The following is a 15,882-nucleotide window of genomic DNA, read 5'->3' on the forward strand; positions in this document are numbered from 1 at the left end:
ACTTTGTCTATTATAGTGTAGAGGTTAGGAATCACAAGATGTAGAGGTTCAACTATGTCATTTATTGTTCTTAAGTCCTGGAGCAAATTCCATCTACCACTGGGTTGTTTTAAAACTCAGATATTATTGTTTATGTCAACTGGATCTTGGTTGAAAGCAGAGGCAAAGAATACCAATAAAATGTATCTTTGGATCTTGTTGATGATGCAGACATTTGACTATGGAGATCATAACAAATTATGGCTAACATTGAGAAGAATGGGAGTTCCAGAGCACTTAATTGTGCTTATGTGAAACTTGTACCCAGAACAAGAAACTGTAGTGTGAACAGAGCAAGGGTACACTGTATAGTTTAAAAACAAGAAAGGTATGTGTTGGGGTGATATAATTTGTCTAAACTTGTTCAATCTATTGGATGAGCAAATCATTTGAAAATCTGAAATCTATGAAGAATGTGACATCAAGATCAGAGGAAGACTCATCAACAACCTGCACTATGCAGATGGCATAACCTTGCTTGCTGAAAGTGAAAAAGACTTGACACTTGCTCCAGAAGATCAAGGACTGAAGTCTTTAAGATACATTATATTTCAAAACGAAGAAAACAAAAGTTCTCACCAATGTGATTTTTAGGCAACATGATAAAAAACAACATTATGATGATGTTGTTGTTGTTATGTGCTGTCAAGTCATCTGTGACTCATAACGATCTTATGTACAATAGCTCTTAACCCTGCCTTGTCCTGATCCAGTCTCATGGACTCCAAAACACCTACCCCTATTAGCCTAGTTACTGTGTCAATTGATCTCTTCTTTGCTGTCCTTCAATCCTTTCAAGCATGATGTTCTTCTCCAAGGACTGATCCCTCCTGGCAGTGTGCCCAAAGTATATGAGGTGGAGTTTCAAAATCCTAGCCTCCAAGGAGAAACTTGGTTTCAGCCTCTTCAAGACAGACTTTTGTATTCTCTTGGTAGTCCTTGATGTATATGTTCAATACTATTCTCCAGCACCACAACTCAAAGGCATCAATTCTTCTGTCACCCTTAGTGCAGCTCTCTGATGCATAGCAAGTAATTTCAAAGTCCATGGCCTGGATCAGGCACACCTTAGTCTCTAGAATGACCTCTTTGCTCTTCAGCACTTTGGAAGGGGTCCTTGATAGCAGACTTCACTAAAGCAATCTTTTTATTTCCTGACTGCTGGTGCCAAAAGTGTTGATTGTGGAACCAAACAAACTGAAATTGTTAACAACCTCAGTCTCTTCTCCATCTATCATCGGGGTTGCCAATTAGCTCAACATTGAGAATTTTTATCTTCATATTGAACTTCAATCCATATTGAAGACTACAGTCCTTGACCTTCTGCAGCAAATGCTTCAGGTCCTCCTCAGTTTCAGTGAGCAAGGTTGTGTCATTTGTATAATGCAGATTGTTGATGAATCTTCCTCCAATTCTGATGCCGCATTCCTCCTCATAAAATCCAGCCTCCTGAATAATTTGTTCTGCATATAGATTGGAAAGGTATGGAGACAGGATGCATCTCTGACACACTCCTTTCCTGATTTTGAACCATGCAGTGTCTCCTTGCTCTGTTCTGATGACTGCTTCCTGGTACAAGAATAGGTTTCACATGAGCATAATTAAGTATTACGGAATTCCCATTCTTCTCAAGGTTAGCCACAATTTGTTGTGATCTACACAGTCATAGTCAATGAAACACAGACATTCCTCTGCTTTCAGCCAAGATCCATCTAACATTGGCAATAATTTCTCTAGTGCCATGGCCTCTTCTAAACTCAACTTATATTTCTGGTAGTTTTCTGTCCATGTCTGCTGTTATCGGCGAGCTCTGGTGGCCTAGTGGCAGGAAACCGCACTGCAATCCCAGAGGTGTGCGGTTCAAATCCACCAGATGCTCTGCTGAAGAAGGAGGAACAATCGCCTCTTGTACCAGTCAGATCCAATTTGACGGTACACACATAAAATAAATAAATAAAAAAAATTATTTTTTTAAAAAAATGTCTGCTGTTAGGGACCTCTCCAAAGTGCTAAAGAGTAATGACATCAGTGTAGAGATTAAGGTGTGCCTGATCCATGCAATGGTCTCTGCTGTGCATGTAATGTCCAACTCTTCCCCTCTCACACTTCTGAGGTTTTACCCCAGGCTTCAGCTCTACTTTTAATAACTGTAGGATTTTTCTCTCCAGTGGGTCATGCTATTATTCCCTTAGTTCAAATAGCCTTGGTTCCTTCTTTCTGTGGCTACTATTTTAGAAGAGACATTGTTTTCCCTGAAAGGTCTTTGAGAGTTTGAGATACCAGCCCGAACAATATATACTTCATTTACTTTGTGCCAAATCAACATCTACCTATGAAAAGAATCCACTTTTACTATAATGCAATCACTGATATTGAGCTTACCTTTCTAATAAAAACCCAAAAACAAAATACCCAGAAAAATCAAGAAATATTTGTAACAATTATCAGGGGCCTCTCCAGAAAACTGAGAAGAAACGATGTCAGTCTAGAGACAATAGTGTGCCTGATCCAGGCCATAGTCATTGCAATTACTTGCTATGCATCAGAGAGCTAGACAATGACTAAGGATGACAGAAAAAGAAACGATGTCTTTGAATTGTGGTGTTGAAGAAGATTCTTGAACATACCATGGACTACCAAGAAAACAAATAGATCTGTCTTGGAGAGGGTTAAACCAAATTTCTCCTTGGCTAGGATTTTGAAGCTCTGTCTCAAATACTTTGGTCAGGAGGAACTTTGGAGAAGGACATTATGGGTGGAGAGACAGCATAGGAGAGGAAGACCCCAGAGGAGATAGATTGATACAATAACAGGGGCAATGAGGGTAGGTGTGTCAGAGTCAGTGAGACTGGCTTAGGATGGGGCAGGCTTCAGAGCTGTTGTACATAGGGTTGCTATGAGTTGCAGGTGACTTGACAGTACATAACAACAACAACAACAACAGAGTAAGGGACTTCTTGTGGCCTAGGCTTTAGAAGTTGTGCTTCTAAATATCTCTGGCACTTCAAATCCAACCATTGCTCCATATGAAACAGATGGGCAATCTCTTGTGGTGCTATTTACAGCCTCAAAACAAAAACAAAAACAACACCCCAGCATATTTAAACCTTGTAAATAAATCAGAATAAAGTTTTAAAAAAGTGCACACACACATAAGACAATGTACAGAAATGATTGTATAAAACTAAATGTACATGAATGGAATAATGTATATGAATAATTGTATAAAAGTGAATGCTGGTATAAATAATAATACATTTTTAAAAATTTAAAAAGTTGAAAAGAATAATAATAAGCCACTGGAGAATCAGTGAGAGAATCCATCTCTCTCATTCATCTGTTCCCCTATGAGAAAAGTGGAATAAATGAGCAAAGATCTTTGGTTGTTCTTCAGTCTTTTAACTTGGAGACACTGTACAGATTATAGAGGAGAGAGAGTGAAAACAGACACAGCAGTCATACTGGATGAGAGAGAAATTTCTGTTTAGGGAGGCTGAGCAGGCTGCAATTTGAAGAAGAGAATGCAGGAGCAAAGGGAGATAAAAAGATAATTATCTCCAGAGAACAACATAGACATCCACTGAATGACTTGTTAAGCCCTAAGCTGTGAATATATAGGATAAAAATCCATGAGGCTGGACAAAGAATGATTGGGAAATGACAAGTTCAACAAATTCCAGAATTCACAAAAGGGTGGAAATGTACAAGCTTCAAAATGCAGAGAAAAGAGAGACATTACTGGAAATCTAGAACATGCAAAAAATACCCAAAAAAGGTGAAAGGCTCAAACTGACTATGAAGTCCAGGAGCAACACTAGCAGAGCATATAGAAAATATGCTTTATTTAAAACACATACTTTGGTGAAATTTGGCTCAATTTTTGTCAGTGCCAAACAAAGAGTATAGTATTTATCTCTTTAACACTGGCTCGTTGAGGGTAGTCACAGTAATTTAAAGGGCAGGGGGCCATTTTCCATTTTATCAGCACTCCTTGTTTTATCTCCTGTTGTGTGTCAGGGAGTACCAGGGAATGTCTATCTGTGCTTTCTTGACTATAAAAAGGCATTTGATTGTGTGGATCACAACAAACTGTGGCTGACTCTGAGAAAAATGAGAATCCCAGAACATTTGATTGTGCTTATGCGAAACCTATATTTGAACCAAGAGGCAGTCCTCAGAACAGAGTAAGGAGACACTACATGGTTCAAAATTTAGAAGGGGGTCCGCCAGAGATGTATTCTGTCTCTATACTTTGTCAATCTGTATGCAGAACAGATCATCAGAGATGCCGGGCTGTACGAGGAAGAATGTGGCATCAGGATTGGTGGAAGATTCCTCAACAACCTGTGTTATACAGATGATACAACCTGTGTTATACAGATGATACAACCTTGCTGAAACTGAGGAGGACCTGAAGTGCTTGCTGCAGAAGGCCAAGAACTGCAGCCTTCTATATGGATTAAAGCTCAACATCAAGAAAACAAAGATTCTCACCACTAGGCCTATTAGCAGCATCATTATGGATGGTGAAGAGATTGAGATTGTTAACAGCTTCAGTTTGCTTTGTGCCATAATCAACACTCTTGGTACCAGCAGCCAGGAAATCAAGAGATTAATTGCATTGGGAAAGTCAGCTGTCAGGGACCTCTCTGAGTACTGAAGAGCAACCTGATTAGGCTGGAGACTAAGGTGCGACTGATCCAGGCCATAGTCTTTGCAGTTGCATGCCATGCATCAGAGAGCTGCACAGTGACTAGGGATGATAGAAAGAAAATTGATGTCTTTGAGCTGTGGTGCTAGAGAAGAGTACTGAATATACCATAGACTGCTAGGAGAACAAACAGGTTCATCATGGAGAGGGTGAAACCAGGCTGCTCCTTGGAGGCAAGGATTCTGAAGCTTTGTCTGACATATTTGGGGCATGTTGCAAGCAGGGACCAGTCCTTGTAGAGGGACTTCATGCTTGGGAGAGTAGAGGAACAACACAAGAGAGGAAGACCCTCAATGAGATGGATCAATTCAGTGATTGGGGTAATGGAATAGGTGTGTCAGAGACAGGTTGGCACAGTATAGAGCAGGGTTTAGGGCTCTTGTACATAGGGTTACTATGAGTTGCAAGCAACTCAATGACATATAATAACAACAACAACAATGACACGTATCAACATTAATCTGATTATTTATTATTTCTTAGAGCACCCAGATGTAGTCAGGTAAGGTCTGTAGCTCTCAACCTTATATTCCCACCTTAAAGGAAAGAGGAAAAGGGATGATGAGCTTTTAAAAACTACCTAACAAAAACTACATGCCCAAATTATTGATGTATGTTCAACAAGCTTTATTTATAACTGCACATACACTCCCTTGTTCTGCTAGAAGAAAAATCTAAGCGATTATGAAGAACATAGAGTTAGGAGAGGTGGAGAGATCAGACAGTACATTGCCTGTGTTATTGGAAAGTTCTTTAATACTTGCTAGTAAGTCAAATAGAGTCATCTCATGAAAGCAAACCCAGCCCAGCGGGACAGTTTAAATAGTGGCCATTATACCTGTGATGACTAGACCAAAGGCTTGCTTTTGGCAAGGGTGTCTGGGTTGACTGAGTGCACATGTGCTATTGAGAATAGTCATATTGAGAAGGGGCGCCAGAGCCTTAAATGCAGACACTTTTTTGAAGTGAGTTGTTTAGTATTAGCAGAGTGGCTGCTTCCTGCAACGAGAAAAAGTGGTAAAGGTTGCCACATAGCACTATCATACCCAGGGAGGTTGGAATTGGAGTTCAAGAGGGATTATAATAGGGTTGGAGAAGAGGTGACATGTAATTTAAAAACTGATATGAAAAATTGGTTCCAAAAGAGGGGACCAGTTGCTTGCTGTAGGAAGGGAGAAGTCAGAAATGAAACCATGTACAGAGTTGCCAAGCCTCCACATGGTGCAGCTGTGCCATTGAAAGCAGGGGCATGCAGCAATGAGTGGCACTGGATATACAGGAAGTAGAATAATTAGGTTGACACATTATATTACTCCAGTTTAAGGGTTTTATGAGTCCTCTGGATTCAAGTCCTTTGCCTGAGGATATCTAGTAGGAGGCCAGGGCTTCCTATATGCTGATAACTCCAATATGTGTAACATCCTTTCAGCAGTGGGTACAGCCTGAAGCACTGCATGGGAGGGAAGTGTCAAGGAAGTTAGAGACACTGTGTATCAGATCGGTGCTGGTGGCCTGGTGGTAAGAATCAGTGCTGCAATCCCAAAGGCCTGGGGTTTGATCCCCTAGCTCTCCTCCTGTGTGATTATTGCCTCTGAGAACCCACTGGAGGATTTGCTGTGGGTCAATTCTGCCTCGATGGTACACAACAGCAACAACAATAACAACATGCAGACTTTGAGTGAGTGATGCCACTGGATTTTGATAGAGGACTTTTGTGATGCTGTCCCAGAGGGAAGTGGCAGAGTATTATTGAGTACCTGAAGGAAGGAAAAATGGCTATGAGGGTATAATTCTATAGGAAGGCAGTATGAACTGAGGGATGTAGGATCAGGGTGACATATCCAGGTGTTGGAAGGGTTTTCTCTGCAGGCAATAATACTGGACAAATCAATTAATGAATAATCTTTCCAGCCCTCAGACCTGGAGAAAAGAATGGAAAGAGAGAGGATTTGTATAAGAATGGAGAATATACCATGAGGAAACACATTAAGGAAAAGAAAAGAAATTGAGTGTGAGTAAAACCCTGAAATATGTCCTGGAGCTGTAATTTTTCAAGGAAGGAGGAAAAGGAGAAAGACCAGAAAGTCTGGGGTAGGGATGTCCCTGGATTGAGTCAAGATAATAAATTTTTTTATCTGATGCTGGTTACTTGATGAGAAATGTGGATGTCATGGTCAGTCCATGCAAAAATGAAGAGAGTTTGTAATTGAGGGTCCAGTAGGATATTAAAAAAATGCATTTTTGAGATCTAGGACTGTGAAATACCGAGTGGAAAAGGGGATGAGCGAGAGTAAAGTATAGAGGTTAGGAACTACAGGGTGGAGAGGCTGTACAATGTGATTTATAGCACAAAAGTTCTGGACTAATCTACAGAACCCATTAGTTTTCTTCACTGGGAGGACTGAGGTTGACAGGAAGTATCAATGGGGGTTAGGAGTCCCTTTTTGAGGAAAGACTGAACCAGAGGTTTGAGGCCTTTGGCAGGAACTGGATACTGTTTTGGGGCAATGAAGGAACGTGGTTCCTGGAGGGAAAGTTTAAGGGAGTGAGATGTTTGGCGATGGAGGAATTATGGCTGTCTCACACTTGGGGCAAGAGTAGATAAAAGCAGGACTAAGGGGGTGCTAAATTGGAGGGTTATATAAGGAAGGAGATCTAGGAAGGAGCAAGAGGAGCAGGGATTGGAGCAGATCTAGGAAGAAAGAAGACTGCATGTGAGTTAGTTAGTACATTTTGTCTGAAAAGGGGGTTGGGGGCAAGTATGAATGACAACGAAGGAGTGTGTAAGGATGGGGTTATTAAAAGTACAGTCTAGCAAGGAAGTTGCTAGAGGCTAAGAGACTATGCCATCAACTCCCACAATAGACTGACCTGATGTCTGGAATGGTCAAGGCGAGTAGCGTGTCCAACAAGAGTAGAGTAGAGGGCTACATATCCATAAGAAAAGAGGATAAGTGGACCTGCGCTCTAAAGATGACCACCAGGGTCCTGCAGATGTGTTGGTAATGGGGACACATTCCCAGGGCTCCATCAATCTCAGTGATGGCAAGACTAGTCAAGCCTGGCAGGGAGGAAGCCACTGACAAGGAAGAGACTGAACACTTATTTTGTGTAATATGCTTGTTGTTGTACTTCCAGTGCAGACCTCCACACTACAGGCGTGGCTTAGTTGGGGGCAGTTAGGAGGGGATACTGTGACACCCAGTGTCCCTCTTGTCCACACTCGAAGCAAGTATCAGGAGTGATCCTGCTGGCCCCTTTTCCTGCAGGCTGAGGTGATGCTTTAGCCAGTCTTCATGTTTCGCTGTTGGGCTTGCCATCCCTGCCTGCTTGCTTGGGCAAGCATTTGGTATTTAGCTTGGTCACAAAGGGCCTTTTGATTAGAGGTGACCACCTCTCTATTATTGAAGATCCTAAAGTCTTGGTTCAGGAGATCTGTTTGTGGAGCTTGAGGGCCATTTTCAAATGTTTGGAGGTTTTTTCCAAATATCAGGAACAGATTACAAAATGAAATGCATATTAAGGACTAACCAACCTTCAGGATGGGGAAGTCAAGAGCGATAAACCTTCTCATTCTCTCAGTAAAGCAAGAGAGAAAACAAGGAGGGTTTTTCCTTAATGGAGGTGGTGGAATTAGATGAAAAAACTCTTAGGCTCTGATGAATACCTGGAAGATCAGTCAGAGAGAAAGGAACACGTATATGTGCAATTCCTCTGCTACTGCAACTTATCTAAGCAGAGCTGGAGAGGTTGACAGGGAGAGATGACTGCGTGTGGCTTGAGGAGGGAGAGGGAGCAGTCTGGACCTGCTTCCTGAGGAGAGGGTGGTTGGGTTCAGGGCAGAGAGGGAGTATATGGGTGATTTTCATGCAAGGGGGAAGAAGCATGGTCTGCCGGATCCATGAAGTCTACAGTGAAGTCTCCATGGATATGAGATTTGATGAGGGGAGCAAAGGAGTGGAGTAACAGGGTGTATGAAGGGAATAGAAAGATTGTTTACTATTTCCTGAAACACATGCATATATTCGGATAGAGTCAGAAGGCTTTTGCATTTTAGTGCTGGAGAAGAGCGTTGAGCATGCTGTAGACAGCCAGGAGAACAAACAGGTCTGTGTTGGAGAGGATGAAACAGTCTACTCCCTGGAGATAAAGATTTTGAAACTCACATACTTTGGGCGTGTGGCCAGGAAGTACCAGTCTTCAGAGAAGGACATCATGCTTGGAAGGGTGGCGGGACAGTGCAGAGGAGGAAGTCTCAGGATGAGATGGATTGACTCAGTGACTGGAGAAATGGGATTAGGTCTGTAAGAGATGATGAGATTGGCCCAGGGTAGGGCAAGGCTCAGAGATAATGAAAGAGGGGTCACTATGAGTCGCAGGTGACTTGATGACACATAACAATGTGGTGGCACAGTAGTAGCAAAGTGGTCAAAATCTAGAAATATTTAGAAGATGAAAAGTAGGCAAGGCTTAGTGGTGTACTGGAGATGGGAATGCTTCTCTTAATCATGTTTCTGCCTATGGAACTTGATTAACATAAGTTCCAGAACTTTGAAAGTGAACAAGTTGTATGAAATGGGTTGAAAATACTTGGGTTTTTTGTGTTATTGTTTCTCGGTTTTTAGGTTGTTGGATTTTTTTTTTAAAATATACTAAGGTTCGTTTGAGAGTCTAAGATAAGATAGAGCCAGATAGAAATAAAGATTATAAAGAAGGTAAGTCTTGGCTGATGATACACATCTGTGAGTCACCTGCATTGGTTTAGATGAATTTAAGAGCATAGATGAGAATGCTTATGTATGTATTGAAAAGAATTGAAGCCTAGGATTAACACTGAGAAGTGCCAACACTACAAACCAGGAAAAGAAGGAGCACATTATGAAGACCGAGAAATAGTAGCACATGAATGAGATGAAAAGGAAAGGTTTGGGGAAGAGAGAGTATTTAAGGAAAGAATGTTAAATTGCATTGAATTTTGCCTGAGGCTGGGTTAAAATGAAGTCAGAATAAAAATTATCATTATTAGTGACTGTCACATGAGTGATTGCAGGAAAGTGGTCTAGGCAAAAATTTTAATTAAAGTGCACTAAGCAATGAAAGAGAGATGAGAAAATGGAGACAAAGTTTTCTTAAGAAGAGTTTCTCTGGGAAAGGAAGTACAGTACTGGACAAATAAAGAAACATGAATTGTTAAGGAAGGATTTTGAAGCTGGGAGACTATTCTGAATGCAGAAGAGAATGTTCTAGATAAGTCAGAGGCATTACCACTGTGAAACTGAGCTGGAAATTACAGAACTCAAGTCCTTACAGGGCCAAAGGGAATAAGATCTACATTGAGGAATTGGCTGACAGTAGGACAAGGGACACTTCATCAAGTGAAATGAGAGAAGAGAACAGACAGATAGGTTTGCTGATCCAGTGATACACTGATAAAAGAGTGCCCATCTGATAGTTTTTATTTTGAAGAGAAGTTGTGAGGTGAATGTGATAGCAAAGAGGGTAGGAAGTTTGATAGAGATCTTATGAAACATGACTGTCTCAGAGAACGAGATAGTAAGCTTATATTCACGATGGTAGGCTGTTCCTGTCACCTATGTTTGTATTTAACATTTCTGTCTTGTAGTTGAATCCAAATTGGTCTTTACAAGAATTTGGTCTGATTTAACCACAGGATAATTCAGTTCTCCATTTGACTTATGGCTTAGCCCACCAAACCACAATAAAAAATCAATCAAACCCTCTAGTGTCAAGCAGATTCAGATAGACAGTGATCCTCCATTGGGCTTCCGAATCTTAACAGGTGGAGACGGCTTCATCTTCTGTCCACTGAGCAGCTGGTGGGTTCTAACTGCTGCTGACTTGTCAGTTAGCCAGCCCAACTAGACAAAAGCCCCCAAAATCTTTAACATTCAGAATCAGAGATCTCTCTCTCTCTCTCTCTCTCCTTTCTCCCTCACCTCCACTCCCTTCTTCTTGTTTCTTGCACATGTCTGGCTGAATAACACAAATTTTGAATTCTGCTTTATAGGGTAAATCTTAAAACTTCTGCTCAGCTATCCAAACTGTGGCTGTTGTTATGTGCCATCGTGTCACCCTAGATTCATAGCAACCCTACATAAAATAGCCCTGAACCCTTCCCTATCCTGAACCAATCTCACTGATTCTGACCCCAGTTACACTACGACAATTACTATGTTAATCCATCTTATCCAGGGTCTTCCTCTCCTTCATTGTACCTCTACCCTGCCAAGCATGATGTTCTTCATCAAGAACCAGGCTCCCTCCTGACCACATGTCCAAAATAGGTGATATAGAGCTTTAAAATCATTGCCTCCAAGGAGAAACTTGCTTTCACTCTCTCCAAGACGGGCTTGTTTGTTCTCTTGACAGTCCGTTGTTGTTGTTAAGTGCCGTCAAGTTGCAGGTGACTCATAGCGACCCTATGAAGGAGAGTCCTCAATGCTTGGGTGTCTCTCATCCTCTCTCCAGGTTCATAGGTTTTTCCAGAGGCCAGCTATTATGGAAGTGGATGCCACTCCTCCTTCCAAGTGACAGTCCATTGTATATTCAATAATCTTCTCTGGCACAACTCAGAGGCATCAATTCTTTTTTGGTCATCCAGCTCTCTGATGCATAGAAAGTATTTGCAAAACTATGGCCTGGATCAGGCACACCTTAGTTCCTAGACTGACATTATTATTCTTTAATATCTTTTTAAAATTACTCTTTAATTTCTATCTAAATGAGGGAATTGTTAAAGACTTTAATGAGACCAGTTGATAGCAGAGCCTGAAGCAGAGAACTTCTGTGCTGTTCATTTACTAGGGAGAATAATCAGAGGAACAAAAGTGAAGGATAAGAGGGAGCTCTGGTGACTTAGTGGCAAGAAGCTGTGCTGTAATCCCAAAGATAGGTGACTTGCATCCATTGGACGCTCTCCTGGAGAAGGGGGAGGGGGGAATCTCCTTTCGTGCCAGTTGCCAGTGAGATCCGATTTGTACACACACACACAAAAGAAAGAGAAAAAGTAAAGTATAAGGGCTAGGTAGAAGGTAGGCTGGAGCGAGACTGTTTTTTATTCAGGGAGCTCTGGTAATGTAGTCCATTGTATAATTGATTGCTGAACCCAAAAGACAGTGCTCCTAGGAATCAAAATATAGTAGATCTTAAGATTGCTCACTGATAGGGAAGAGAGGGTGGAAAGGACAATTTTATCTACTAGCTCTCACAGATAGCTGATTCACTTACATTTCCAGGCTGTGCCTGTCCTACTGTAGGGCTCCAACAGGACCTGGAAATGACTACCTCACACAGGAAGCCCTGTGGTGATAGAAAAACACAAGTCAGGGACAAAAAGTGAGTGCTGTCAACTTCTGCCCATATAAACTTTGTCAGAGCTCCTGAAGATCTGACTGTCCCAAGAGGACACAGATAAGGCCCAAAGAGTAACTGATGCCATTTACCATTTAGAAGACAGATTTCCCTAAATAGACTAAATAAAGACATGTGGTACTTTATAGCCAACAGCAAAATCTCTCTAAAGTCTTTAACAGAAGTTCTCTAAACAGGATAATGAGCTGAGTAGTGGTTTTAAGATATTTCCCCCCATGTAGCGGGAGAATTTTGAATTTTTTTTAGCCAGACCTAAGTCAGAAACAAGAGGAGGGGTGGGGGAAGAAACTGTATACTCTTAATGATTCTGAATGTTGAGATTAAAAAAAAAAATCTGTGCAACAATGAATGAAGTTTGGGTTTTTAAAAAATTTTTTTATTTGATTATTTTATGTGTGTGTACTATCAAATCAGATCTGACTGGTATAGGAGGAGATTGCCCCTCCTTCTCCAGCAGAGAATCTGGTGGATTCAAACCACATACCTCTGGGATTGCAGTGCTGCTTCTTGCCCCTAGGCCACTAGAGTTCCCTAAAATCGAGCCTGCAATATTTCTGAGATATGTCTGTTGCTGTTGCTGTTAACTGTCATGTTGAAAATGACCCAAAGCTGATCCTCTCTCAGGTTTTCAGAAGCAGTAAATCACTTAGAAATGGCTCATCTTTCTCTCACAGAGCAGCTTGTGGGTTTGAACCATGGACCTTTGGATTGACAGCATAATCCCTTTCCACTAAGCCACCAGTGTTCCCTTGAATGAATTTTTTAAAGAGAAAACATAACTGAGGGGGTAGGGAGGAAAATGTGCAACAATGAATGAATGAAAATCCAAGTTTTCTGTAAACATTCATTAAAATCATAAGTAAAAAAATAATAATATAAAGCAAGAAGCATTAAAAAAAAAATCACAAAACACCCTTGCCATCTAGTGTTGACTGGTTAGTAGATAGAAATCTTTAAGGAGTCAGTGTTGTTTTTATGTGCTATTGAGTCATTTCCAACTCATAGCAACTCTTTGTACAACAGCTCTGAATCGTGCTCTACCCTGAGCCAATCTCACCGCCTCCCATACACCTAACTCCATTACCTTAGTTATTGTGTGAATCGAACTCATCCAAGGTCCTCCTCACCTGTGCTGTTCCTCCATCCTTCCAAGCATGATGCCCTTCTCCTGGCAACATGCCTAAAGTATGTGTCATGGAGATTCACAATCCTTGTCTCCAAGGAGCAGCTTGGTTTCAACCTCTCTAGGTCAGACTTGTTTGTTCTCTTGGCAGTCCACAACATGTTCAACACTCTTCTCTAACACCACAACTCAGAGGCATTAATTTTTCATCTATCTTCTTTAGTCATTGTCCCGCTCTATGATGCATAGCAAATAATTGTGAAGACCATGGCTTGGATCAGGCACAGCCTAACTCCATGCTGACATCTTTGCTCTTCAGCACCCTGGAGAGGTCCTAGACAGCAGATTTTTCCAATTCAATTTGTCTTTTGATTTCCTGAATGCTGATGTCAAAAGTGTTGATTGTTAAACAAAGTAAGCTAAAAATGTTAACTATCTCAATCTCTTTTCCATCCGTCATGTTGCAGCCAATTGGCCCAGTGTTAAGAGTCTTTGTTTTCTTTATGTTCAGCATCACTCCATATTGAGCACTGTAGTCCTTGACCTTCTGCAGCAAATGCTTCAGGTCTTCTTCAGTTTCAACAAGCAAGGCTGTGTCATCTGCATAATTCAGGCTGTTGATGAGTCTTCCTTCAATCCTGATGTCACATTGTTCCTCTTGGATGACCTGTTCTGCATATAGATTGAAAAGGTATGGAGATAGGATGCATCCCTGACATATACCTTTCCTGATTTTGAGCGATGTGGTGTTTTCTGGCTCTGTTCTGATCACTGCTTCCTAGTCCAAGTATAAGTTTCTCATGAGCACTGTTCAGTGTTCTGGAATTCCCATTCTGCTCAAAGTTAGCGACAGGCAAGGAGCAACATTATTTGTTTCTTCTTTTTTATGGATATTCTAATGAAAGCCTCAGAAAACTTGGATTTCCATTCATTCATTGCTGCACATTTCCTCCCTCCCTCTTCTCACTTTATTTTTATCTTTAAAAAAGGTTCTTTCAGTGTATTTGTTTCTTAATGAGGTCAGTACTAATGTCTTGTGGTGAGACAATCTCTAGTTATGAAGGACTGTGCCACATATTTTAAGCTATTTCTGTTCCTGGCCTCCGTCTTCTCACTTAATAATAACAACTATTTTTTGTCATTTAGAAAATGAAAAACACTCCTATAAATTTTCAAATGTGCTTCACTACTCCAACCTTTGAGATCCATTGCAGGAGGGGCCAATGATTGGTCCCTACTTTGTAGAGGAGAAAAAGAGAGCCTTGGCAAGCTAAATTACAAGATCACGTTACGGATAAGCAGTGGAGCAGGCACTCAATAAAGATTAGTAGTTTTCTCTAGTATCAAATGATAGGACTTAGTGGTATTTGCATCAGGACAATGTTTATACAATGTTTCAAAGCTAATCAAGACTTAACTATCTATTCTTCCATTAAATTATGATAATGACACCCCCTGAACTAAAAATGTAAACGTTTTCATGCATGTAAGTAAGAGATAAGGGGGAAATCCCCAAATATTACTAATACAAAGATGAAACAAATCACTATTAAATATTTGTGAAAAATGTACAATGATTCAGGGATTAATGATAAGAGAATATAAGAGAATTCATTTGAATCCATGACTGACAACCTAATATGTGAGTAATATAGATAGAAAAGCATTTAATTAAAATGGAGGGTAGGGATATATGTTAAGAGATCTGACTTTGCTGAATAAACAACCAAGGCGTCAATTAAAGTGAAATGAAATTTAAAAAAAATTGATATGTACATGAATGACCATCAATGAAAGCAAACTCAGACATTTAAAAAACAATGAGCACTTAGAGACATAGAATTATAGTGAACGAATGAACTAATAGCAAGACAAAAAAGACGGTAGGAGAGACAAGCCCTAGAAAAGAATTGTCAGAGCTCCTCATGAGAATAAAATTTTGCACAAGTTCTAACACTCCACTTTATTGTTTATGAGGAACTGACCATCCCATAGCAGTTCAGAAAACTAGTACTAGGGATCTGGTAGACGAAAAAAGAACAGGTTCATTATGTAATATGAGTACGTGTGTTTTGTGAATTATCTAAGTCACAAGAAGTCAGTGCAAAGGACTCTCCTTCAGAACTGTCTGACATAGAAACCTTTCCTTGAAACTAGTACCTGGAATTTGGACTTAGAGACTCTTAAACTTAAGAGACACTGGCTGCAGCAAAAGGATACCCTTCAGCAGCAAGACATTAGGCATCACAGAAGCATAGAAGGCTTGAGACCTAAGATCATAACAAGGGCTGGAGAGGGGAAGGGAGATGTTGAATGTGATAGGTAAGAGTGGAAGGAAATGCTGGTGGAGTGAGAAAAGGGATAGATCAACACACACCTGCCAAGGGTGCGGGAACCACAATATTAGTTACTTCTATAATTGAGAATTATCTTTCATCTGCTCCTTTCTATAAAATGCTTGTCTGTCAGATACTGTTCTGAAACTGAGCATTCACATTAAGACAGACTAGGAAGAAGGATTGGCCATCCACTTCTGAAATAATAGGTCTTTGTTTTTTTGTTTTTTGGTTTTTTTTTTCCAGCTTTTGGTATACTTTTTTTTCTATAATTATATTTT

The sequence above is a fragment of the Elephantulus edwardii genome, unplaced genomic scaffold (genome assembly GCF_000299155.1).
Source record: "Elephantulus edwardii isolate Elephantulus edwardi_28Jun2011 unplaced genomic scaffold, EleEdw1.0 scaffold00005, whole genome shotgun sequence".
In the NCBI taxonomy this organism is placed as follows: domain Eukaryota; kingdom Metazoa; phylum Chordata; class Mammalia; order Macroscelidea; family Macroscelididae; genus Elephantulus; species Elephantulus edwardii.